Genomic DNA, 26,127 nt, shown 5'->3' with positions numbered 1-26,127 from the left:
TTTGGGAAGTTCCTGTACAACTGCATGGCTTTTTAATTTCACTTGAGCTTAGTTTAATGTCCTGAAAGGATAGTGCTTAGGACATTCATATCCCAGTTCACTGCTTCATGGGAAAAAACTAGCTTAGAGATTGAGAAATGAATGGATTCCGAAAAGGAAAAGATTTGTATAGACAGACTTAATCTACTTGGCTATGTAAAAAACAATGACTATCCTAGGTTGTGCAGAGAGAGTAAGCAGAAAGGTGTGAAGATGGAGATTCTGGAGACACAGAAGGAAGCAGTGGTGCATTATCATATTAGCATGAGTGCAGGGATGTGAGCAGGCAGGATGGATGAACATTTACATGGAAGTCACATCATTGAAAGCCTGGTCCAGCTCCTTGCTGATGGCTCTGTACTTCCGTTTCTGAGCATACAGCTCCTCTTCTAAGTCATCAGTGCTTTTCTCCAACTTAGTTACTGACCTCTCTGCAAGCTTGGCCCAAGTCTCAGCCTCCTTCAGCTTGTCAGAAAGGACCTTGATCTCTTCCTTATATTTGTCTTCCTTCTGAGAGTACTTCACTTCTGCAAGGTCTGGTCCATTGTCCTTAATTTATCTTCCAGCTGTTGAACTTGGCCTTCTGAGAGCTCAGCCTGCTGCTCTGCATGTTCCAGGTCACTCTCCATGATGAGCAGTTTCCTGGCCACCTCTTCATACTTGGGTCAGCATCTTCAGCAATGTGCTTGGCCTTTTCATTTGGATCTCCCTAGTGCCCTTTTTCTTCTCTTCTTTTTGGGCTCGAATTTCAATAACTTTCCTGACTCTCTCTCTCTCATCTGCTGCCTTCTCAAACTCCTTCAGTTTCTGCAAAGCTATTGCCAGATGCTCTTGGGCTCAATCCAACTCTTCCTCAATTAGCTGGATGCATCTGTTCAGAGAAACTACATGGGCTTCAGCGGTCTCCCTCGGCTTCCTCTCCTGGTCTAGCTCCAGCTGCAAGCTCCCCCCACCCCCCGTTCCTGCATGCTCCAGATCTTCCTTCGCACCACCTCCAACGAGCTACTCCAGGCCTTCCTGTGGGGCTGCAGCAGGCAGGTTGCAGTCGGAGAGGCCTGCTGCTCTCTGGACTCCCTGCTGCACCCCAGAACATCAGGCCTCCCTGTGGAGGCCTTGCTCCACAGGACCAGCCTGAAGTTCTACACTGATGTTTTTATTTTATTTTCCAGATGATCTTCTAAATATACCAAATATACCATTTGTATATTTTTCTGACAACCCTGTATTCAGTAACTCTTTCAATGACTTATTTCTTGGTGTCTCTGCCATTCCCTGCCCCTTCTATATGCCATCTGTTGGCTGTCCCTTCCCCTGGATGTCTAATTTTTCATCCCCATTTTTTGGATATAAACATCTTTCATATTAACTTCTCTCCACGTGTTTCCCTATCTTCAGTCATTTACCATTACACCCTATTTGATTCCATACCTTTCTTTCCCTACAACATTGATTTCATCTGTCTTCCAGAGACTTGCCACAGTTGCATTATAAACTTTGTGAGATGAGAGAATTAGGAAAATAGGCACATGGTTACTATTCATATATTTCTGGAGAATGTCCATTAACTTAGGACCTTTTTAAGTATTCAAGTTGGCAGGGCCATTGCTATGCTATCAATACTTCCCCAAACTTTATTAAATGAGACAAGACTCCAAGCTTCTGTTGTCCTAGCAGAGATCTTGTAAATTCTGATGTGATTCATTGATGGACAGTGAACTCAAGGACCACACTTCCACTGCCTTTGATTATATGACCCAAGTTTTCAAGATTCTTTTTTTATTTTTCCACCAAAGTATTTCTTCTTATACTTTTTTCATTTGCATTGTCAAACTAATTAATTCTGCAAAATGCAATTCTTTTATGTTTGTAGAACATACAACTTAAGAAAAAGGTCATTAATAATATATCTCAATTACAAAATTTTATTTTATAGCATGATATAGCATACTATCCTGGGATGTGCCTAAAATATTTTTTTTCATGCAACACTAATAAAATCATTAAAGGTTTAACATCCTTCTCTCCCTAATGATATTTTTGAATTATAAATTTGCTTTCAAACAGAGTGGAATTTAGTAACATACCTCTTTGATGTCTAGAGCAGGCTTCACGTGACAATAGGTACAGACACAGCCATGGGCAGATGGGTGTTTTCATGTGTACTTCCTCATCACTTTTTATCTCATCTAGGTGAGAGGGTTGCATTTTATCTTCAGAAAGGGAGAAAGCCCATTGAAGCACAGGCGAGGGATGCAGCTCATCCCAGAAGACGTTCTGGTTTGTCTCCTCTCGTTGTGCTATCTCCTGTCACTGTGTTCATTCCTTTTGTACCAAGGGTGGGGAAATGTAAAATCACGTTCCCTGTGTTTGATGAATCAGAGATATGGATCAACTGGAACCATGGAGCAAACGGTAAAAGGTTCCACGTTTTTGTCCTTCCTGACTTTGCACTCTCACTCTTAATGAGCTGGTTCTTTCTTCCTTTTATTTTTCAGGTGAGAATGGACAGGAGAAAGGCAAGTACAATTAACATATTTCACTGTGTATCTCATTTCTTCATTTTTTTCTTGTATCTTTGCCTTCAGCTCTCAAGGAACATATTTTTCAACTCCAACGTGCATTTTTTCATCATTTTTCTTTGCTATCTTATCAGCTGAAGTTTGCCATCATCATTTGTTATTCAGTTTCTCCCATATTACCTCTCACTTATCTATTGTTGCAACCAGTGTGGACAGATCCATTTTGTAAATATGAATTTATTAACAATGCCCTGGATAACTTTTGTACTTTTAAAGTTTTTGATGTATAAATTTCCTCCAATGAAGACATAGGTTAATGGACTTTAACTCTTCCACTGTTAGTACAATTCCCTTCCTGTCAAGTGATTTTGTTTACGTTAGCTCATTTAGGCATACATTAAAATAGAAACTCAAATGCAGTTAGGTTTTGTTACCTAGGTGGACAAAAATATTGTGAATCAATGTGCCCAGAAATTGCCCTGCATTTTCTCAGGACCAGTGGTTCAGTGTTCTCTAATTCAGGGCTTGAAGCAACTTTCTACCACAGAGCTGCTGCAATAATAAGAATTGATTTATCAAATAATAAAAGTCTAAATAATGTTGCTTATTAAGGTGATGCCGGAGGAATTAATGGGCCAGATTTCCCAGACAGGAGTAGGAATGAGGTCCTTGTGATATCCTCAGAAAATGAATTTTCTAAGATTCACATGGGAGGATGAGCTATGTAAGAAGATTTTATTAATGTGGAGTTACATTTTTCAGGCTCTGGAGTCCCCTGCCCCTTAAGGCAGTCCTCGAAAAGGTGCAGCTGGATTCCAGCAGAGCCAGAAGCAGGGCCAGTGTCCAAACCTTCCATTCCATGTTGTAGCCAGTTGTGGTTCAACATTCAGGCCAGATTAAAGTCCATTCAGACCAGATTAAAGAGCATCCTTTTGCCACAGGAGTCCCAAGAGGGAGAAGAGAAAGAACTTCTATTGTTTGGAAGTTTAAATATTCAGGTTTCACGCACTTGCTGTGGCCACGCCTATGCTGGCCACTGACTGGCTCTTAGGTCTAGCAGCTTAGGTGACTGCCTGGTAAGCAGCTTCCCTCCTCACTCAGATGTTACTGGGCATGCATCTAAACACCCTCTGTCCAGTTCCTTCCCCCATCAATCAACAGAGAACAGACTTGGAGACTGTTAAATGCAGTGTTTTGGCAAAGTTGTATAAATCGCATGCCTATATTATCTGGTCTCCCCTTTCTCTCCTTTGCTGTTAAATAATAACCAGTTATTATAATGGCATACAAGGGATTACAAACATTTTTAAAGATAATAATCATACTAATATTACTAAATTTTTAAAGTCCCAACTCTTGTGTATAGACTTCTCCTATATTAATTTCTCTCCATTTCTGTTTCATCTGTTACTTTTTTTTTTTTTATTTCATATCATTTCTCCCTTAAAAACACCGGCTTCTTTTGTCTCCAGAGACTTATAATTTCACTAAGAAGTGGTGAGATAAAGAGCATTAGATTGATATACACGTGTTTTCTATTCCATATACATTTCTGGAAATCATCCAAACTCTGTATTTCTGTCATGTGTTCGGGCCCATTTCTCTGCAATTGATACTTCCCCAAACCCTAAGAGATGAAAGTAGTCAGCAAACTTGCTGAGTAAGTTTCTCCATCCATTGTCCTATCAGAGATGAGTGAATTCTGATGTCATTCTTTGGTCAAGTGTAAACATGAGGCTCAGGTTTCCACTGCCCTTGATCCTGTTACCTAAGGGTTCACAAGAATACCAATGTTTGTTTTTGCCTTTTTACTGAATTTATTGGGGTGACACTGGTTAACAAAATTATACAGGTTTCAGGTGCAAAATCCACATCATCTGTAGATTGTATTGTGTGTTCACCACCCAAGTTAAGTCTCCCTCCATCACTATTTATGCTACTCCACTTCCCCATACCACCTCCTCCCAGCAATCACAGCATTGTTGGATGATTGAACAAAAAAAGAAAAAAAAAGAGAAGCGTACAAATATTTTACACAATTTTTCCTGGCTTAGTTTCTACCCACCCTAGTGTTTATTCTTTATATTTCTCATTTTATTGGCATAGTAGTTAATTCTACAAAATGCAATTCTTTTATGTATACAGAATAATTTTTTTATTTTTAAATGTTCAAATATATATATATTCTAATTTTTTTTGTAAATGATTCGAGAAGCTAGGATGGTTCTGAAAGTATAATACTCCCCATTTCTAATAATCTTTTTCTATTATATTTTTGTTTTTTTATATTGAATGGTATTTGGGAATATATCTCTTTAATGTAGGTGGCAGGCTTCACGTGACTAGTGCTGGAGATAGCTTTGGTCAGATGGATGCTTTTACTGTATTCTCACCACTTTTTACAATATCGGTCTTGTGCATGTGTTTGCAATTTATTTTGAAAAGAGGTAGAAGGGTCAAGAAAGTCAAATGATTGCTATTGATTATACCAGAGGGAGTCATATCTACTTTGTCTCATCATGTCATTTCTATCCTAATTAATTTTGCTCCAATGAGTAGGTGATGAGAGGAAGTCTCAATTCAGCCCTATGAGTTATGCTTTCTCTCAAAGCCTCTTATCTTCTGTTTGTTAGAGTCTAACCTTATAGCAGTAGAATTGGATACAGTAATATAATAAAATACACTTTAGCAAGCATTTAGAGCATTATCTTTCTAAATTTCATTAATTTTCTCTGACGTCCAAGCCACAAGTTCTTCCTCATCTCCCCCTTCCTTCCTGTCCTTATTTATGCACACTCCTTCCACTTTTCCTCTGTCCTCCCACCTTTCGCACCTTTCCTGTTTCTATCCTTCACCTCAGAATTTTATCGTCGTGTTTAAAAAAATGGAATATGAAGATATAGTATAGAAAGAGAAAGTTTAAATGATTCAGAAGTAGAAATATGACAAAGCCAAAGATAAATGGAAAAGACAATGAGAGAAAAGATGAAAAGGAAAGAAAAAAAGAATGGTTTTCTGTTTTGTTCTTTTGCAGCCAGGACGAAATCATCATATGTTGGTGAGTGAAATGGAATCTGATGAAAAATATTCTATTATCAAAGATATATTAAATGAGCACCTACTGTGTGCAATAGAATATGTTGAAAATCAGACAAACTCCAAAACATACATTTCTTGAAATCAATAGATTACTCAATATTTTAACAGATAATAATGTGTTTGAAATATTAAATTTTAGCAGTTTTCTTTCACTTTATTTATATTACTGAAGCTATTACAAATGTCCCCACCCTGCCCCCCTTTGCCCATCTCCACCCAGCCCTGTCCCCTTTCCCTCTGACCATCAACACACTGTAGTCTGTGCCTATGGGTTTTGCAAATATGTTCTTTAGCTCATCCATTCACATTCTTTCATACAGCCCTGCCCCCCACAACACACACTCTGACAGTTGCGTGGTCCATGCATCCATGTCTCTGTTTCTCTTTCTTTGTCAGTTTATTTTGTTCATTAGGTTCCACATATAAGTGAGATCATATGGTATTTGTGGAATACTGCACAGCAGTGAAAAATAAAAACCTCTTACCTTTTGCCATAGCATGGATGGACCTGGAGATTATTATGCCAAGTGAAATAATCCAGTCAGAGAAAGACAAATATCAGTTTTTTAAATATTGTATCTCACATCATGCTTTGAGGGTAGGTAAAGGATAAGGACACCATAGGAATAAAAAGTTATTTGGTTAGACATATAATATTCCTTATTTACCATTCCAACATCCTCAGTAGGTCATAGACGATCTCCACATGGAAACGTTAGATGGAGAACCTAAGGATGAGGCAGCTCTTCAGTCAGACTGACTTTAGCAGTTGTGAAGAGTGATGCCAACACATGAACAACTATTTTCCCTGGTGCTATCACTCCTGAATTAGTGCTCAGGAATTCTACTCAGATATAATGGGCAGACAGGCAGCTTTATCTTTCAGGTGGTGGGTTTTCATGTTTATATGTTTCTTGCAGATTGGAAGAAGGAAGAATCCAAAGCTGGTGAGTGTAAGGTGGTACAGAGGGACCCTGCTCCTTTTGAGGTACTCTCAGGAGTAATGGGGTAGATCTACCCAAGACCAGAGAAGCCCTCACAGAATGGAGGCCTCTGGCCCAAGCTACTGACACTTTTCCAGGAAACATGATGGTCCACTTGTCTTTGCAGTAAATGTGACCCTGGATGCAGCCACTGCCCACCCTGCCCTCCTCCTGTCCGAAGATGGGAAACGAGTAACGTGGGCAGAAACTTGTCAAGATCTACCCAGCTCCACAAGGAGATTCGACTCTCTTCCTTGTGTGCTTGGTCTGCAGGACATCAGCTCAGGGAAATATTACTGGGAGGTGGAGGTTGGGGACACGCATTCCTGGGACCTGGGAATTTGTAAGAATAATGTAAAAAGAAATGGGAGGGTCACAATGTTCCCACAGAATGGTTTCTGGGCCATCAGGCTCTATGACGGGGAATACTGGGCTCTCACCTCCCCAGAAACTCGTCTTACTCTAAGGGAAAGACCCCTTCGTGTGGGGATATTCCTGGATTATGAGGGTGGAGATGTATCTTTCTGTAACATGACAGATGGGTCCCATATTTTCACCTTTCATCAGAACACATTTAATGGTATCTTAAGAGCACTTTTCAGACTTTGGTCCTCTGGCTCAGGCCCCTTGACCATAGTCGATGTGGAGGAGAAAAGGTGATTTAATTCATATGCCTACCCTTCCCTGAGTAATGATGACGTTGGGCCTCAAAGATGATCTCAATTCTCCCCACCAGCCACAAATTGATTTTTTCTACTTCCTGCTTCATTTTCAAGATGAAGCTCTGGCTCACAGACTGCCTGTTGCCCTTGATATCATTTTCCCTTCTTCCTTAGCTAGGGGCTCCTCTTCTTATTACTATACCCTATGCAGCATAAAATTTATATTGTCTAGCCTCCCCTGCTGAATGTGACAAAATAATGACCAAGGGATTATAAACTGAATTATTCTGTATGATTTCTGGGACTCGTCCTGAACGGAAAATTGTGTGTCTTCTTGTCTTTGCTTACTGATGATTTTAATGTCATGTGATGGGTGGAACTCTAAGGACATCTCTGACCATGTCAGTGAAAGGATGGCAAAGAAGATAGAGTGAGCTTGGGTTTTTGACAATGTGAAAACTTCTTTATTGCTCAGTCCCTGAATTATTTTCAGTGAGAAATAAACTTTTACTCTTTAAGCCGTTTATATGTTGTATATTTGTCACTTGTGGTTGAATGTAATTCTAACTGGCGCACCCTCCCTTTGTGAATGGGAGCACATGGCATCCAGGTTGAGTAATCAGGTGAAACAGGAGCTGTAAGTCCTGTGCTTGGTGACTTAGCTGCCCCTGCTCCTCCAGTGTGTCAGTCTCTTTGGGGTTCTCAGTTTCTCCTGATTCATCATCACTACTGACTCACTTCCTACCCTTTCTATTTAGGTACCATGGTTAACAATTAAAAGTTTTCTCTTGCAAATCTGTGAAAATATCTGCCTTCATTGTCCTCTTTCATATAGACGTAACAAAGCCCCAGATACAGATGAATCTTATCATCCATTTCTCATTCTGTCCACTAAACATGTTCTAGAAATTTTCACACATGAGCAAATGGCTTCCTCTGTACACAGGCAGCCACCTGTCACACCTTGGACATCAGCACTATCTGGTCATCCTACTGACCCTCTCCTGCCAGCTGCATTTTTTTATTTTTGCACAGTCAATTTCATTAAAAAGTCTCCTTACTTTAAACTTACAGCTCTTCTTCCACCTAATTCTGTTCCCCCTTTGAAGAAAATAATAGTAATAATAAGAATCAATATCTTAGTCCTTCAAGTTCTGAAATGAGGACTCAGAGAATCTACCTGGGGCATGTACAGGTGGATATAGTAGAGATGTTGGCATTGCCTAGTCTCTTGTCATAATTTCTGCTATAGCAATTCCCCTAACTGAGCCCTAAATTCCAACCTCTTTTGAGTCTCTCTAGTCTCAGGAACTTATTTCTAACAGTTCACCTGAGCATTGGATACCAGCCAAATCCACATTCTCCTACAACTTAGTTTTTGGAGTAGATTTGAACACACGCTTTCTATGTTATTTGAACCTTGACAGCCTTGCTATTTTATTTCCTTCAGTTTTAGAACAACCTGCCTCTATTTCATTCTGAAAGCTTCACTCTGCATATTTTAATGCTGAATTGCCTATAGCATTTTGCTCTGGGTCAGCTACCATTACCACCCCCGCCAAGCATAACATTTCTCACATTTCACATGGTCCCTTTGCCTGCAGAGTTCTGAAGACTTTTCTAAAATCAGAGAAAACCCACTTGTTTCTGTGTGTGGAAAGCCTCAGGGGCTTCCTTAAGTCTCATAAACCTACCCTTCCTGGTCTCAGCATTAGAGCCCGGTTGGAGTTGGACAAGCCAGACTGGAAAGGCCCAGAGAAACCAGACACACTAGAGGGGATGGTGGAGGTGAGCCAGATACTAGGCTGCAGTCCAGCAACTGGAAGAAGCAGTTTGGTACAGCAAGGAGACCTTAAGTAACCTAAGAGCAAGAATAGTTGGGCAGGAGGTCAACTTCAAGTAGGGAGGGACTGTCATAAGGGAAAAGCAGAAAAACCTACACAGAGTTTGCAGGCATGCCCAGGAATCAGAAAACTAGCAGGTAGGCAGTGGGGTAGGAAGGACAGATGTTTGTCCTTGGCAAGTAGAGATCCAGTACTGGGCTGCGTCTAGCATTAGCCACCTGGGTGAGACTGGGGTTAGCACTGCCAAAGCAGGAACAAGAGGCAGCTGTAAACAGGAGAGGACGGGCAAAATCTCAGCATGGACTTTGGGACCCAAGCCCGTGGAACTGAAATGAAAGTAAAGTGGGTGAGCTCTTAGGCAGCCAGACAATGACTGTGATAAAGTAGAATCAATGCCTGTGGATTGATATCAGAATTTTTCTGGTCTTATGTGAGTAAAAAGACATTTTCCAAGATGAAATACATAAAATCTCATTACCAGTAGACAGACATGAGTGTTTGTAATCCATTTGGAGATAGCAAATAGTAATTTTCAACCTCAATTAAACAAAATATTATCTCCCAACCCTGAAAAAGAAAAGAGTTCTGTTTTTCTTATTACTAGACCTATTACCGAAAAGCACTTTATTGTTACATTTTTAACTCTATCAAAAAATTCAAAAAAAATTTCCTATCTCATAAGTATATATACTTTTGATTTTGTACACTTATACATACCTGCATTATATTTTTGGTTTTCCTTCTTGCCTACAAAGGCTAAAATAGTTATAATTTGGCCCTATGTGGTACTGCTGATCTGTGATCTACACATTAATTATTTCAAGTTTCAAAAGCTGGCATTAATCTCTATTTATAAATGACATTGTAGTATATTTAATTGTATAACATAATGATTGATATCTGTATATATTGCAAATCATTACCACAATAAGTTTAGTTAATATCCACTACAACACTTAACTACAAATTTTGTTTTGAGGTTTTAAGACATACTCTCTTGCCCGGCCGGGCATGGCTCAGCGGTTGAGCGTCAACCTAGGATCCAGGCGATCGGGGTTTGATTCCAGGTCAGGGCACATGCTCGTGTTGCAGGCTCTATCTTGATCCCCAATTGGGGGCGTGCAGGAGGCGACCGATCAATGACTCTCTTATCATTGATGTTTCTATCTCTCTCTCTCCCTTTCCTTTCCTCTGTCTGAAATCAATAAAGATATATTAAAAAAAAAAAAAAAAGACATACTCTCTTAACAACTTGCAAGTATACCATACACTATTGTTAACTACAATCACCTAATGAGCATGACATCCCCAGAGCTTATTTATCTTATAACTGGAAATTTCTACCTTTTTACCATCTTTACCCAAATCTCACCTCTGATAACCAACAATCAATTATCTGTATCTATAATTTCAGATTTCATATATAAGTGAGATTATAATGTATTTGTTTGCCATTCTCTGTCTGACATTTCTCACTTTGCACAATGTGTTTAAGGTCCATCCATGTTATTGCAAATGGCAGAGTTTCCTTTTTTCATGGCTTAATTATACAGATAATGTCTTCTTCACCCATTCATCCATCAGCGGGCACTTAGATTGTTTTCCTTTTGTGGATATTGTAAATAACTCTGCATGAATATGAAGGTCGGATATCTTTTAGAGATAGTGGCCTTGAATGAGTGCCCAGAAGTGGAATTGTTGGGTCATATGATTGTTCTATGTTTAATTTTTTGTGGACCACAATACTATTGTCCATAGTAGCTGTGTCATCAGTGCACAAGGGATCCCTTTGCTTCTTACCCTCAACCACATTTGTGGGGGTTTTGTTTTTATTTTTTATAATAGCCATTCTAACAGATGTGAAGAAATGTCTCATAGGAGTTTTTGTTTCCATTTGCCTGGTTAGTGATGTTGAGCATTTTCTCATGTACCTGTTGGCCATTAGTGTATCTTCTTTGAAAAACTGCTCAGTTCCACTGCTCATTTATAGTAGGATTGTCTTTTCTTTCCATTGTGTGTTATAAGTTCTTTATATACTTGGGATATTCATCCCTGACTGGATTTTTGCATGTGGTGTGAGATGGTGGCCTATTTTTATTCTCTTGCCATGTGACTGTCCAGTTTTCTCCACACAATCTGTTGAAGAGACTATATTTTCCTTATAGTATATTCTTTGATTGTCATATGTTAATTAACCATGCAGGGGTTAATTTCTGGGCTTTCAATTCTATTCCACTGATCTCTGTGTCTGTTTTAATGCTGATATGATATTGTTTTCATTACTATAGTTTTGTAATATAGTTGAAAGCAGGAAATGTGATGCCTCCACTTTGTTCCTCTTTTTCAAGTTTGCTTTGGCTATTCAGGGTCTTTCTGGCACCTAAAAATTTTTAGAATTATTTGCTCTATTTCTGTGAAAATTGGAATTATAATAGGGATTGCACTGACTCTATAGATAGCTTTGGGTGTATGGGTATTTCACCAATATTAATTCTACCAATTCATGAGCAGGAAATATCTTTCCAAATATTTGTGTTTTCAAAGACTTTCATCAATGTTGTACAGTTTTCAGTGTGAAGGCTTCAACCTCCTTGACTGAATTTATCTATTTTTTTTCCTTTTTGCTACAGTTACAAATTGGATTATTATCTTAATTTCATTTTCTGTTAGTTTATTATTAGGGTATAAAACACAACTCATTTATTAGTGTGAAGAGTGTTTTGATGGAGTTCTTAGGGATATATATATATATGTGTATATGTATCAAATGATATGTTATTATTGTAATGTGATCCTTCTCACCATTTATGTGTGTCAAAATTTACCTTATATATTTAAGTCCTTCTATGTGGGATGAGTAAATATTTACAAATGCTATAACCTCTTATTGAATGAACTTTTTCATCATTATATAATTACTTTCTTTGTGTCTCTTTTTTAAAAATATGTTTTTATTGATTTCAGAGAGAGGAAGGGAGAGGGAGAGAGAGTTAGAAACAGCAATGATGAATCATGGATCTGCTGCCTCTTACAGGACTCCTGCTATGGATGGAACCCACAACCCGGGCATGTGCCCTGATCAGGAATAGAACTGTGACCTCCAGGTTCATGGGTCAACATTCAACCTCTGAGCCACACAGTCCTGGGTCTTTGTGTCTTATTACAGTCGTCTGATTGGAATGATGTAATATAGTTATCTTGTCTTTCTATTTGTTTCCATTTACATGGAATATCCTTTTTTATCACTTCAATTTCAGTCTGTGTGTCCTTACATCTGAAGTGAGTTTTCCCTAGTCAGCACATAGTTGGATCTTTATTTTCTTTTTTATCTATTCAGCCAGTCTATGTCTTTTTATTGGAAAATTTATTCCATTTATATTTAAATTAATTATTGAAGGTATGGACTCATTATTGCCATTTTCTAAATAATGTTCTGGCTGTTTCATAATAGTTTTGTTTCTTTCTTTCTCTCTTGCTTTCTTCCTTTGTGATTTTAGTGGTAGGCTGAGATTCCTTTCTCTTTCTCTTTTGTGTATCTAGTAGGGTTTTTGTTTTCTTGTGGACACTTTGAGTCTTACATTAATTATCTTAGAATCATAACAGTCTATTTGAAGCTGATAACAAGTTAAGTACCAATACATTCTAAGACTATATTTTTGCTTTCATTTCCACATTTTTGTTTTTGATGCCACAATTTATATCTTCTTATCTTGTGTTTCTATTAACAAATTATTGTAGTCATAATTACTTTTATAATTTCTTTAACTTTTACACTAAAGTTATAAGTGACAAAACCACCAACATTACAAGATAACATTATTTTGAATTTAACTATACATTTATTTTATTTTTTTAAAAATAAATCTTTATTGATTTCAGAGAGAGGAAAGGAAAGGGAGAGAGAGAGATAGAAACATCAATGAAGAGAGAGTCATTGATCGAGCCCACAACCCTGGCGTGTGCCTTGACGGGAATTGAACCCTGATTGCCTGGATCCTAGGTCGATGCTCAACCGCTGAGCCACATCCGGCCGGGCTATACGTTTATTTTAAACAGTGAGATTTATAACTTTGTAATTTTTTCTTATTACTAATTGGCATCATTTTATTTCAGCTTAAAGAAGTCTCTTTAATGTTTATTAGAAAACCTGTCTAGTGGTGATGAATTCCTTCAGCTTTAGCTTGTCTGATAAACTGTTTACTTTTCTTTCAATTCTGAAGGACAACTTTGCAAGAGAGAGTTTTCTTGGTTGGTGGAATGTTTCTTCCAGCACTTTGAATATATCATGCCACTCTCTTCTGGCCTGCAAATTTTTTGCTGAAAAATTAGCTCATAGACTTATGGGGGGTTTTCTTGTAAGTTACAAGATGGTTTTCTCTTGCAGCTTTAAGATGATCTCATTTTTAACTTTTGACAATTTAATTGTAATGTGTTGGGGTGTGAGCCTCTGATTCATCATCTTCAGAACCCTGAGTTTTCTGCATCTGGATGTCTGTTTCTTTTCCCAGGCTAGGAAAGTTTCCAGCCATCATTTTAAAAATAACTTTTTTGCCCTCTTTTATCCCTTTGTTTCTTCTGGGTTTATTATAATGCAAATATTGGTCCACTTGATGTTGCTTAAATGTCCTTTCAATTATTTTTACTATTTTGTATTGTTGTGTTTTTTTCTGCTCTGATTGGTTAAAGTCCACTGTGATTTCTTCACTTTTCTGCTTCATTTACTGCCATTAGTTATTTCTTGCTTGTTTGATATTAGCCATTGTAATAGGCATGAGGTGATATCTCATTGTGGTTTGCCTTTTATTTCCCTAATGATTAGAGATACTGAACACCTTTCTATGTACCTGTTGGCTGGTGATATATCTTTTTGGAAAAAATGCCTTCAAATCTGTTGCCCATTTTTATTGGATTATTTGGGATGTTTTAGCTATTGAGTTGTATAAGTTCTTTATATATCTTGAATATTAACCCCTTAACCATTGAGTATAATGTTAGTGTGGGCTTGTCATGTATCACCTTTATTATGTTGAGGTATGTTACTTCTACACATAATTGGTTAAAAGATTTTATTATTTATGAATCTTAAACTATGCCAAATGTTGTTTTTACATCTGTTGAAACAATCATAATTTTTTTTTCATTCTATTGATATGATTTGCATATAGTAAATCATACATTCATCAAAGGGATACATCCAATTTTATCATGATTCATGATCCTTTTCAGGTACTACTGCATTCCATCTTAGTTCTTGTCTTGATCATTTTTAAATCTATATTTATCAAAATAATTGGTTTATAATTCTTTTATCTTATAGTGTCCTTTTCTGACTTTGATATCAAGGTAATGCTGAACATGTTAAATGAGTTTGAGAGGTTTCTGCCTCTTCAATTTGTTGGAAAGTTTTGAGAGGAATTGGTGTTAATTCTTTAAATATTTGGTAAAATTCACCAGTGAAGCCATCTGATTTTGTTAAATTTTGTTGAGGCTTTTATAATTTTTGACTTAATCTCCTCACTGGTACTATAATGGGACTGTTTAAATTTTTTATTGTTCTTTTACTGTGGGTACTAGTATGTTTACTAGAATTTTCCCATTTCTTTTAGGTTTTCCTGTTTTTTGGTGTAATAGTTGTTCATAGTAGCCTTTTATGGTCCTTTGTATTTCTGTAGCATAAGTTTTAATGTTTCCTTTATATTTATAATTTTGTTGATTAGGCTGATCTTTGTTTTACTTTGGTTAGTGTGCATAAATGTTTTTCAATTTTGTTTATCTTTTCAAAGAACCAATTCTGACTTTTGTTAATGTCTTTTTAATATTTTTTCTCTATTTTATTTTTGCTCTAATTTTCATTCATTTAACTTTGCGTTCAGGTTGTCCTTATATTCCTTGTTGTTTAAGTCATAGAGTTAGTAGAGAGTTAGTATTTTACTTGAGTTCTTTCTTGTTTTTTAATGTAGGTATTTATCACTATGAAATTCTGTCCTAGAACTCCTTTTGCTGCATCCCGTATGTTTGGTATGTCTAACAATTTTCACTCTTCCCCTTACTTTTTTTCATTGATTGTTCAGGAGAATGTTGTTTAATTTCCATGATTTTACAGATTTATAGCTGTCCTCTTGTTACTTATTCTTAGTATTATACCATGGAGTTCAGAGAAGATACTTGATATGATTTCAATCTTCTTGAACATGCTGAGTTCTTTTGTAACCTAACATATGGTCTCTCCTATAAAATGTTCCAGGTGCCCTTGAGGGAAAAAAAAAAAAAAAAATGTGTATTCTTCTGTTGTTGTATAGAGTGTTCTGTATATGTCTTTTAGGTCCATCAGTCTGCCCTGTCTTTGAAGTCTGCTTTTTTGTTATTGATTCCTTGTCTAGATGAGGTATCCATTCTTGAGAGTGTGGTAATAAAGTCCATAACCATTGTATTGCTGTTTATTTCTACCTTTAGCTGTTAGCTTTTTTTTTATTTATCTTTATTGTTGAAAGAATTACAGATGTCTCCTTTTTCCCCCCATTGATCCCTTCTATCCCAAACCCACCCCCAACCCCAAGCCTTCACCACACTATTGTCTGTGTGCCCATGTGCTATGCATATTGGCAAATAAATTCTTTGGTTAATGTCCCCCTGCCCCGCCACCTTCCCTCTGAGATGCCTCAGTCTGTTCCATGCTTATATGTCACTGAATCTATTTTGTTCATCAGTTCGCTTTGTTTTTTAGATTCCACATATAAGTGAGACCATGTGATATTTGTCTTTCTCTGCCAGACTTATTTCACTTAGTATAATATTCTTCAGTCCCATCCATGCTGTCCCAAAGGGTCTGAGATCCTTCTTCTTTACAGCTGCATAGCATTCCATGATGTAAATGTCCCACAGCTTTTTTATCCACTCATCTACTGATAGGCACTTGGGCAGTTTCCAGATCTTAGCTATTATAAATTGTGCTGCTTTGAAATAAGGGTACATACATTCTTTTTAAAATGTACATATTTTATTGATTTCAGAGAGAAGAAGGGAGAGGGAGAGAAAGATAAAAGCATCAATGAAAAGAGAGAGTCATTGATCGGCCACCTCCTACATGCCCCCTGCTGGGGACGGAGCCCGAAACCATGGCATGTGCCCTGACCAGGAATCAAAGCTCAATCTCTGGGATCATAGGTCGATGCTCAACCACTGAGCTATGCCAGGCAGGCTGCACGTATTCTTTCTGATTGGTGTTTCAGTTTAGTTTTTTATTTATATTTTTAGGTGCTCTATTGTATCATGCATAAATATTTGTAACTGCTATAGTATCTTGATGAATTGACCCTTTTATATTATATAACAACTTCCTTTTTCTTCTTTACTAGTTTTAAAGTCTGTTCATCTGATATAAGTATAGCTTCTCCTACTTTAGTTTTGGTTATCATCTGCATGAAATATCTTTTGCAATTCCTTCACTCTCATTCTATGTGTGCCTTTTAGCCCAAAGGGAATCACTTTTAGGCAGCCTGTTATTGGATCTTGTTTTTGTTTTTGTTTATCCTTTCAATGATGCTATGTCTTTTCTTTGGAGAATTTAATTTATTCCTGTTAAAGTAATTGTTATAGGAAATGAATTACTATTACAATTTTGTTACTGTTTTCTGGTTGCTTTATAGTTCCATTGTTTCTTGTTATGTATTGTGCTGTCTTGTTTTGTGTTTTAATGACTTTGGTATTAGTATGCCTTGTTTTCATTTTGTCATGTTCTTTTGTGTAATTACTACAGGCTTTTCCAGTGTGGTTACCATGAGGCTTACATAAAATATCTTAAAGTTTTAACTGTATTTTAAACTGATAACAATTAAAATTCAATAGCATTCCTAAACTGTACACTTTACATCTCTTCCCCCCTCACATTTAGGTTCTCATGTTATGGTTAGCATATTTATTATACTGTACACATTGTTGTTGTTATGATTACTTTACTACCTTTGTTTTCTAAGCTTAAACTAGAGTTTTGTTCTTTTAATACTTTTAATATGTTTTTATTTATTTCAGATAGAGGAAAGGAGAGGGAGAGAGAAAGATAGAAACATCAATGATGAGAGAGTAATTGATTGGCTTCCTCCTGCATGCCCCCTACTGGGGACTGAGCCAGCAATGAGGGCATGTGCACTGACAGTGAATTGAACTATGACCTCCTGGTTCATGGGTCAACCCTCAACCACTGAGCAACACCAGCTGGGCCATAAACTAGAGTTTTAAGTGAATTATGCACCACCATTACTATATTGCAGAATCCAGCATTGACTATATATTTACTATTACTATTGAGTTTTATGCAATCTTCTTATTTTTTTATGACCTTAGTTCACATCCTACTATTTCTACTAAAATAATTCCCTTTACCATTTCTTGGAAGGTGGATCTAGCAGTGATGAGATCCCTCAGCTCTTGTTTGTTCAGTAAAGTTCTTTACATCTTCATTTCTGAAGGACAGCTTTTCCAGGGATAGAATTATTTGTTGAAAATTTTTCTTTCTTTTGGTGGTATCATGTTTACCTGACTTTTTGCAATCCTTGATTCTTTACATTGGTATCCACACATTTCAGTAAGCACTCTCCAATGTTAGATGTTGCAGGTTTACTTTAGGATATGCAGCTCTCTAGAATTGAGTTCAGATTTTATCTTTGGACATGTCTGCTAGGAATGTCCCTGGTCATGTGGGGCTATAAGGGTATATATTTTTTGTGAGGCTATAAGTTGGCTTCACTGCAGCAGTGAAACAACAGAACAAGTCCCAGAGACTGTATGGTTTATTGTTTAGGGGTGGATATAACAAGATTGTACACTAAATTTCCTGACCAGACAAGGCCACCATTATTGCACTGCAGATAGGGAAAATCATGGGCTGTGCTCTCTGTTCAAGTGCCACCTTAAGCAAGGATGGTGAATGGGCTATGCTCCTTCTAATGTGGGCTGGTGGGTTGAAGACTATAGTCAGCAATGGATGGGGTAATGAATTAGTTTTCATGTCTAGGTTGAATGAGAAAACCAGCTCCAAGGTTGGCAAGGTTCTTTGCTGGTGGTCTTAACTCAAGCCAACCAACTCTCCAAGTTCCCTGGCCACACGATGCTCTGTGGATGATCAGTTGTGACTACAATACTCTTTACTTGAGTATTGCTGGGTTAAACAGTTTTTGAGTGTTTGGGCCAATCTTTCTGGTGGAGACGGGTGTTATATTCTGCAGTATGCTGGGCTATGAATCAGTACCCCACACTGGGCAGAAGCTGTTAAAGGAGGTCCTCAAGAGGATGTGACTATAGGTTGAACCTCAAAGTGAGCACAGGGAGTTGGAGGCCCTTCACCCCCTCCCCTGTTCTTGGAATGTGTATTTTATTTGCCTTCCCTGAACTAGATGATTTCACAAGGACACAGGCTTCAGATAATAATGTGTTGTTCAGATCATCTGAATGGTATACGTGACTGAATCCTATTAAGGTCTCTATATAATCTTTTAAGATTATGGCAGATTATGGCAGGCCCAAAAAGGCCCTTTGATGAAGGACCTGAATCAGGCAGACCTGCACCCTGCATATTTCTTGGTCAGACTGTGCTACCAACTTGGCTGTTCAGATGAGCAAAGTCAATGTTTGGGATCTGTACTTGGGGACTGCAGATAGAACTTGGTATCCAAAGACCCAGTGCTGGTATCCAATGACCCAGTCCTTCCTCACTTTTATTTCAAAATTAGATTCCCAATGGTGAAGCCCCACAGATATCTCTGTAATCCTTATGCGTGGGAACTGAGCGTCAGCTCCCAAGAAGCAGCTTTCAATGCTGGTGAACTCTATGTCCATCCTTGGCTTTTTTTCACTGGAATAACTGTAGGCTCAGGGGAGACCCCTTGGCATGGTGCTTCTCCAGCCTGGGGGAGGACAATGCAGTCAGCATGTAGCCACCCCTCTTTCCATCTTGGGCAGTCTATCTTGGCCTTTGTTTTCAGGAGGAGGTACCTCCTTCTCACCAATGCTCTAGGATTCTCTCAGTGGTGTCTTGTTGATGAATAGCTCTTAGTTGTTCTTTTGAAGTAAGCAAAGATAAGCAAGACCTGTGTTGCCATCTTGGTGATGTCACTCTCCCTTAGCAGCTTTTAAAGTAAATAGTTCTGCCCCTTTCAGGGGATACTGAGTGATAGGTGCTTCTATATGTTCCCTTGTCATTGAGTACTGGGAGAATAGCCAGTTACAGACTGTTTGTCTGTATGTTATGTTATAGTCCTGTAAGGAGCAGTTAAACAGGAAAGCCTCTTGTGAATCTAGAGTAGGGGGTTCCAGTGAATTTGGATCAATTCTGCAAACAAACCAGATGGGCTTAGGATCAATTTACAGAGATTATATGATAGATGATAGATAGATGATGATAGATAGATAGATGATAGATAGATATAGATGATAGATATAGATAGATGATAGATAGATGATAGATAGATGATGATAGATAGATGATAGATGATGATAGATAGATGATAGATGATAGATAGATAGATAGATAGATAGATAGATAGATAGATAGATGATGATAGATAGATAGATAGATAGATGATAGATAGATGATAGATGATAGATAGATGATAGATAGATAGATAGATAGATGATAGATAGATAGATAGAGATAGATAGATGATAGATAGATAGATAGATAGATAGATAGATAGATAGATAGATAGATAGATGATAGATAGATAGATGATAGATAGATGATAGATAGATAGATAGATAGATAGATAGATGATAGATAGATAGATAGATAGATAGATAGATAGATAGATAGATAGATAGATAGATGATAGATAGATAGATAGATAGATGATAGATAGATAGATGGTAGATGATAGATATAGATGATAGATAGATGATAGATAGATGATAGATAGATAGATGATAGATAGATAGATAGATAGATAGATAGATAGATAGATAGATGATAGATAGATAGATAGATGATAGATAGATAGATGATAGATAGATAGATAGATGATAGATAGATAGATAGATAGATAGATGATGATAGATGATGATGATAGATAGATAGATAGATAGATAGATAGATAGATAATAGATAGATAGATAGATAGATAGATAGATAGATAGATAGATAGATGATAGATGATAGATAGATGATAGATGATAGATGATAGATAGATAGATAGATATAGATAGATAGATAGATAGATAGATAGATAGATGATAGATAGATAGATAGATATAGATAGATAGATTAGATAGATAGATAGATAGATGATAGATAGATAGATAGATGATAGATAGATAGATGATAGATAGATAGATAGATGATAGATAGATAGATGATAGATAGATGATAGATAGATAGATGATAGATAGATAGGTAGATAGATAGATAGATAGATAGATAGATAGATAGATAGATAGATAGATAGATAGATGATGATAGATGATGATGATAGATAGATGATAGATGATAGATAGATGATAGATGATAGATGATAGATATATAGATAGATAGATAGATAGATAGATAGATAGATAGATAGATGATAGATAGATAGATAGATGATAGATAGATAGATAGATAGATAGATAGATAGATGATAGATAGATATAGATAGATTAGATAGATAGATAGATAGATGATAGATAGATAGATAGATAGATAGATGATAGATAGATAGATAGATAGATAGATAGATGATAGATGATAGATAGATAGATAGATAGATAGATAGATAGATAGATAGATAGATAGATAGATAGATAGATAGATAGATAGATGATAGATGATAGATAGATATAGATAGATAGATAGATAGATAGATAGATAGATAGATAGATAGATAGATAGATAGATGATGATAGATGATGATGATAGATAGATAGATAGATGATAGATGATAGATAGATGATAGATGATAGATGATAGATGATAGATGATAGATGATAGATAGATAGATAGATAGATAGATAGATAGATAGATAGATAGATAGATAGATAGATAGATGATAGATAGATAGAGATAGATAGATAGATGATAGATAGATAGATAGATAGATAGATAGATAGATAGATAGATAGATGATAGATAGATAGATAGATAGATAGATAGATAGATAGATAGATAGATAGATAGATGATAGATAGATAGATGATGGATGATAGATAGACAGACAATAGATAGATAGATGTGGGAGACAGTATAATTACTCCTCAAAAGTATCTGAAATTTTATCTTTGGAACCTGCAAATATGTTACTTTACATGAAAGAAGAAAATTAAGGTAGCAAATACAAATAAGGTTGCTAATCAGTTGCCATTAAATAGGGAGCTAATACTGGATTTTCTCACTGAGTCTAAAATAATTAGTAGTCCCTAAAGGTGGAAGTAGGATGCAGAAAAGAAAGTCTGAGTGATGTAATGTGAGGACTCGCCACCATTTCTGTCTTTGAAGATGGAGGACGGGAGTCACAGGCCAAGAAATAACACTGGTCTCTAGAACCTGGGAAGGGCAAAGAGATAGGCTCTCCCCTAGAGCCCCATAAATGAACGCATCCCTGCCAGTCCCTTGACTATTGTCCAGTGAGATCTTTGTTGGATTTATTGTACACAACTATAAGAGAATAAATATAAATGACACATTGGATAATGAGAGACAAAGAGGGAGAGACCGAGATAGATGGAGGGTGGGAAAGAAAAAAAGAAAGGAGAGGAGAGGAGAGAAGAGAGCTGGAAAAGAAGAGAGAGAGGAGAGAGAAAGAAACATGGTAGAATCTGTATCTAGTGTGAAATGCCCAATATTGGATTAATTTTAGCCAATCTTTCTGTCCCCAAATGCCTTTCATCCCATAACTAACAATTCTGTAGTGGGTGGGCACGCAGCCTTTCCTTATCAGGTACTTTCCCCACACACTCATTTTGTTATCTTCCATCTTCTACTCTCTGGTTTCCAGAATTCACTTCATTCTATCCCACACTGGCTCTTGACCCCATCTCTTGTCCCCATACTAACCCACTTCCCATTTCTGTTTCCACCCCAATCACTTCTCTTTCAGAGTCTGAAAAGCATCTGATGCCCCTTTTCATCCCCGTGTCCACTTTTGGAGCTTAATCACTTGGAGCGAAGTGAATTCTGTATGTCCCCTTTTTCATCATTCAAATTGCTGTCTGACATAAGCTTTTATGGGTATTAGAACATGACTGTGTCTTTTCGTGGGGCACCACAAGAATAATAATGTCCATGAATGAATAATCTTGTAAAATTTAAAGCCCACATAATCATTTATTCTTCTTTTTCTTTTTAACCTTCACCCAAGGATATTTTTTCCATTGCTTTTCAGAGAGAGAGACACACAGAGAGAGAGAGACACACAGAGAGAGAGAAAAACACTGATTTGAGAGACACATTGATTGGTTGCCTCATGCACACAGTATGGAGCCTGCAACTGAAGTATGTGCCCTTAGCTGGAATTAAACCCAGGACCCTCAGTCCACAGGCTGATGCTTTGACTACTGAGTAAAACTGGCTACAGCACTATTCCTATTTTTAATGCAACAACTAAAGAAAAGCTTATTCTCAAAAATGTAAAGTTCAGTATACCTATTGGACTATTGGTACTTTCTAAATTTACATCATTTCACCATTTATGCATTTTCAGGGGGGGGGGGAAGCATACATCCCATATGTCTGGGACAGCCCCTTATATAAAACAAGAATTAATGAAAGTATGAAAGGATTCTTCTCTTTGGTAACTTTTTTTCCTTCCTTAAGATTCTCTAATCATCACCCATAAGTTGGAGAGAGAGAAAGAGAGAGAGAGGGAGAGAAGAAATTGTCTTTGCATTACCAATGTCATGTTTGGTAATTAAATGGAGTAACCAACTTTTGCAAAATTATTATGCCTTCTGAATTTCCAAAGAACGCTCTAACCTCACATGGTCCTCATAGGGAGAAGCATAAAAATGGGAGAAAACATGGAATCCCCCATGACCTCATTCACTCCCCCAAGCAAGTGTTGACAGGAGAGGGCATAAACCCTCCTACTTATCCACCCCAGAATGATCTAAGACATGATCTTGCTGGTTACCATTCCATTTCCAGATGTTCCTTCATAAGCTTTCTGATAGACAACAGGTAAAAAGATGAGTATTAAAAGAATAATTCTGAGTCCTATTGGAAATGTTTCTCTTCTCTAAAAGTTATTTTTTACGGATGGTAAAGACAGACTTGGAATAATTTGATTTTCTAACATAGAAAAAATAAATATAGTAGTCTCAACTTCCTATTCATTGATTACATTAGGACATACTGAATTCTCAAGACCATAGATTAATAAGGAATTTGAGAAATTTGATAACAGGAATATTATAATTCTAGTGTGAAAGAGTCTGACACCCTCCAAGAAGGATAAATGGTTAATATAATGGAGGGTGTTTACCCTGGTTTGATGAGTTGAATGGTGGCCTCCAAAATGGTAAGCCATGGTCTGATCTCCAAAAACTGTGAATGTAACCTTATCTGGACAGAGTCTTTACAGATGTAATTAAAGTGATGATCTCAAGATATGATCATCCTTGATTTTTTAAGTAGGCCCTAAATGCAGTGACAAGTGTCCTTGTAGGAAACACACTTAGGGAAACACAAAATGGAAAGGTTATGTGAAAATAGAGGTAGAGATTGGAGTGATGCAGCAATAACCAAAGAATATCTGGTGCTACTAGGATCTGGAAGAGACAAAGAAGTATTCTTCTTGATGCTTTCAGAGGATGTGAAATGCTGCTAAAACCCTGAGTCCAGACTCTGGCTTCCAGGACTGTGAGAGAATATATATGAGATGTTTTTAGCCACCAGGTTTAGGGTACTTTGTTACAGTAAGTAGCCACAGGAAATGAAAACAAATTTTTTAAAAGCCCACGTTTTGTGGAATAAACCAGAAATTTTTATTTTATTTTTTTTTAAATATACCTTTATTGATTTCAAAGAGAGGAAAGGAGAGGGAGAGAGGGAGATAGAAACATCAATGATGAGAGAGTCATTGATCGAGCCCTCAACCTGAGCATGTGCCCTGGCCAGGAATCAAACCCTGATCGCCTGGATCCTAGGTCGACCCTCAACAGCAGAGCCACACCTGGCCAGGCAAGGAATTTTCATTTTCAAACCTGTAAAATACTTAACATTTGGAAGAGTGTTCATCCTGAATGATCATTAGACAAAATTATCACTGTTTTATTGATATTTCAAATGGTGAAATTTATAATTGACATAAGCGAGAACTATTTCTGATTAAAACTATGATAGAGAAAAACATCTCCTACCCCAGAGAGGTAACCCATTAGGAGTGAGGGGTTACACATTGGAGATTGTTCTTGGATCACAATAACACTGGAGATGTTATTGAAGAGATTCCTGCAGCCCCAGAGGTAAGTAAGCCTGTTTTCCTGCTTGAGGATTTCCTAAGAACTGTTATCCCTTCACTGAGGTTTCAGCTTCTTTTCTCCAAAATCACAGCCAAAGGGATTCAATCAATATCTCAATTTTTTTTTTTTTGAAGTATAAGGCTTAATTGATTTAAAAGTAAATCTGCATACTTCCATGTGTGAATCTAGCACCCAGATACTTGTTTTAATATAATTTTCCAGTAAGAAGATCCAGGGCTCTATGGAGAAATGGCTACTTTTAGAGGGCTCTTGCAGTCTCTGAAAGTAAGGTTCAGGGACATCTTGTAGTGAACCAAAGAAAGAAAGTGCTCAAAGATTGCTGATATCATGTCTAAGATCACAGAAGCCACCTGAAAGAGCTCCCAATGGTCAAAAATAAATTTTTTGCGTAGATGAACCTAGAGGGTATTATGCTAAGTGAAATAAGTCAGTGAGAGAAAGATAAATACCACATGACTTCACTTATATGTGGAATCTAAAACACAATATAAACAAACAAAGCAGAAATAATTTAACCAACAAAATAAAGTAATATTGAATTATAACCCAAAGTATAAAATAAATACCCATGAGTCTATTCTGATAAAAGTAAATAAATAAGTAAATTGAGGAAAAAGGAAACAAATATTTCATGCATATAAATTCCAAAATATTTATATAGATTGTGTATGTTTGGTCCTCAAAATGAGAGAACATAACTTTTCACTCCTTAAGTGTGGTTTGCGCATAGTTATTCTTCCAAAGTGTACAGTATGAAATGGGAGTAGGGAAGAAATAAGTTTATATAGAGAAAACTGACAAATATTGCCTCAGTCAGGTCACTAGGGCCAACATCAACAGTGATAAAACTAATTGATGTTATGTTCTCTCAATATGATGTGATGAAAATGGCACTTTACCTCAGCAGTCTTCCTTCCAAATAAGCCACAACCTCAGGATTTTCATAGACAATTCTCAATATCAGAGCATAAAATATATCCTATCAGCCCTCCCCATAACTATCAAGGTCATCAAAAATAAGGAAACTCTGAGAAACTGCCATAGCCAAGAGGAGTCTAAAAAGACATAACATCTAAATTCAATGCAGTATCCTGAAAGGTGTCCTGTATCAGAAAACTGACATTAGAGAAACAGTGAGGAGTCTAAATAGACAGTGAATGTTAATTATCAATAATGCATCAATATTGATTAATTAATAGTAACAAATACTTTATACTAATGTAAGATGTTAATAATTAGGAAAACTGCTTGTGAGGTAGAGGGCAACTCTGTACTATCTTCACAATTATTCTGTAAATCTGAAACTGTTCTTAAAAACTTAATTCCACAAGTCTTCTTTCTTACTTAGGAGCAAAGACGAGGCCCAATAATCAGAGCTAGAAAAGAAAAAGTGCTGGAAGAGAGGGCATCTATTCTTGGACTTTCATAGCATGGGGACTAGAAGGGGAAGAGATAACAGCAGCAGACAAAGGGAGCTGTACACTGCAAACTTCTTAATCGTGTAATGGAGAGCTGAATCCTTATCCTAATTTGATTGTC

The 26,127-nt window shown here is 36.9% G+C and overlaps 1 pseudogene across 1 annotated transcript in view; it reads right to left on the bottom strand.

Annotated features, from left to right (window-relative positions):
* Positions 1–342: 342 nt before the first annotated feature.
* The window catches only part of LOC308558678, a 141,811-nt pseudogene continuing 116,026 nt past the window's right edge, over positions 343–26,127 (bottom strand). The window contains exon 2 of the transcript in view: positions 343–1,001. The product of the transcript in view is annotated as an uncharacterized misc_RNA (transcript). The remainder of the gene's footprint in view (positions 1,002–26,127) is intronic.

The sequence above is a fragment of the Miniopterus schreibersii genome (assembly GCF_964146895.1).
Source record: "Miniopterus schreibersii genome assembly, chromosome: 6".
Classification (NCBI taxonomy): domain Eukaryota; kingdom Metazoa; phylum Chordata; class Mammalia; order Chiroptera; family Miniopteridae; genus Miniopterus; species Miniopterus schreibersii.
Note: the sequence above shows the minus strand (reverse complement) of the source record. Positions and strands in the feature narration are given on the sequence as shown.